Here is a 2339-nt window from a genome sequence, read left to right as displayed (position 1 = left end):
ACTGCCCTCTCTTCCTTGGATTGAATAAGCCCCTTGGGATTGGGACATATCAAATAATAATAACTCATACTCCTTGTGTGCCAGGCACTCTGGCCAATGAATTCTGCACGGATTAACCTCTTTCAATTCCTGCATTCAGCCTTTCTTTCTTTCAAGAAATATTGATTGCAACCCTATCATAGGCAAAGCGCTCTTATAGGCCCTGGGGATACAGCAGCGAATAAAATAGGCATTCTCTTGGAGATCTATTTTAGCAGGAGGAGAGTGATGACAAATAAAGAACTATATCATATGTTGGGGGGGATACATTCTATAAAGAAAAATAAGGCAACGTGATGGGAGAGAGAGTGATGGGCTGAGCAGTGGTCTGGAGGGTGTTAGTCATGTGGATATCAGGAAGAAGAGCTTTTCAGGGATGTGCAAAGACGCTGAGGCAGGAACTAATTTGGCAAGTTTGAGGAAAGGAGGAAAGCAATAGGGCTGGAGCAGAGTGAGCCAGGAGGAAAGTGATGGTAGAAAAGGTTAGAGAAGTAGTAAGAAGCCAGATCATGGGGTACTTTCTTGGCCATGATAAGGACTTTGAATTTTTATTCTGAGTGAAACTGGAAGACACTGAAGGTTTTAAGCAGAGGAATAAAATTGTCTGATTTAGTTTTTTATTTTTAAACATGATAACTATGGCTGCCTCATGGTTATCAGACTGGAGGGGACAAAAGTGGAGGTAGGGAAACAAGTTAGGAAGGAATAATCCAAGCGAGAAATGATGGTAGTTTGGACTAGACCAGCACTGAAAGAGAGTAAGAAGAAGTTGGATTCTGGATATATTTTCAAAGTAGAGTCAATGAGTTTTGCTGACAGATTAATTGTTGGTATGAAACACAAAAAGGAATCAAGAATGACACCAAGGTGTTTGGCCTGAGATGGGGAAAATGAGGGAGGAGCAGATTTAGAGAATGGCTGGTAGATCACGAATTCAGTTTGGGACATGAATTAGACATTAGACATTGTCTTAGACATTGGACACAGTGGTAGCCGGCCTCCAAGATGCCCCCCAATGATCCTTACCTTGTAGTTTTCACACCCAGGTATACTTTGCTCCCACATTGGATCAGGGCTTGTCTGTATGATCAACAGAATACACTAGAAATGACAGTCATTGACTTCCAAGACTCGGATAAAAAGCATTGTAGCTCCTATTTTGGACCTCTTGTTCTGGGGAAAGCCAGTCATCATGTCCAAAGGCACTCAGTCAACCCTTCGCAGAGTCCCACATTGAGAGGAAGTGAGGCATCTTACCAACAGTCAGGACTAACTTTCTAGCCTTGTGAGTGAGCCATGTTTGAAGCAGATCTTCCAGCCGGAGTAAAACCTTCAGATGACTGCAGCCCGGGCCAGCATTTCACTGCAATTTCATGAAAGCCCTAAGCCGGGACTACCCAGACAAGCTGCTTCCAAACTCCTGACCCACAGAAATTGTGAGTGATAATTAATGGCTATTATTGTTTTAAGCCACTAAGTTCTGGGTAATTTCTTAGGCATGATAGATAATTAATATAAAACTCCAAGTAGAATGCCAAGTAGACAGGTGGATCTGAGAGTCTGGAGCTCATGAGAGAGATTGGGCCTTGTGTTAAAAACTGGGGATTCATCAGCATGTAAAGTGTGTTGAAACCATGGGCCTAAATAAGATCACCTAGGAAGTGAGTATAACTAGATAGAAAGGTCATTAGGGCATTCTCCTATTTAGAAGGAAGGGGAGTAATATCCAGTAGAGTAAACTGAGAAGACTTGGCCAATGAGGCAGGAGGAGAACAGAGAAAGAAGAAATGTGCCTCAGGAAGGATGGAGTTTTCAACTGTGTCAAATGTAGTTCTTGCATCAAGTAAGATGAGGACATGGAATTGACCATTGGATTTGGCAGCATGAAGGTCATTGATGACCTGGACAATTCCATGAAATGGAGGAGGTGAACACATGATTGGTCAGAGTTCAGGAGAGAAAGAGAAGAGAGGAATCAGAGATAGTATGACACTCCTCTTGAAGAATTTTACTGTAAAGGGGAGTAGAACAATGAAGGTACCAAAAGGTGTGGTGGGATAGGGAGGATGTGTTTGCATTTCATTCTGTTTTTTTTTGCTTGTTTGTCTGCTTGCTTGCATTAGGTTAGAAGATAGGTATGAATGTAGATTGGTATGATCTAGCAGAGAAATGAAATTTGATGATGTGGAAGGTAAAATCTCTTAGTAGGAAAAGACAATGGGAAAAGACATAGTTTAGACCGGTCTGATTTCATTGTTATTGTAAAAATAGGAATCCTAAGTGTTGTAAATGCACAAAAG

The sequence above is a fragment of the Tursiops truncatus genome, chromosome 3 (assembly GCF_011762595.2).
Source record: "Tursiops truncatus isolate mTurTru1 chromosome 3, mTurTru1.mat.Y, whole genome shotgun sequence".
NCBI lineage: Eukaryota > Metazoa > Chordata > Mammalia > Artiodactyla > Delphinidae > Tursiops > Tursiops truncatus.
The sequence above is the reverse complement of the archived record's forward strand: the minus strand, read 5'-3'. Positions refer to the sequence as shown.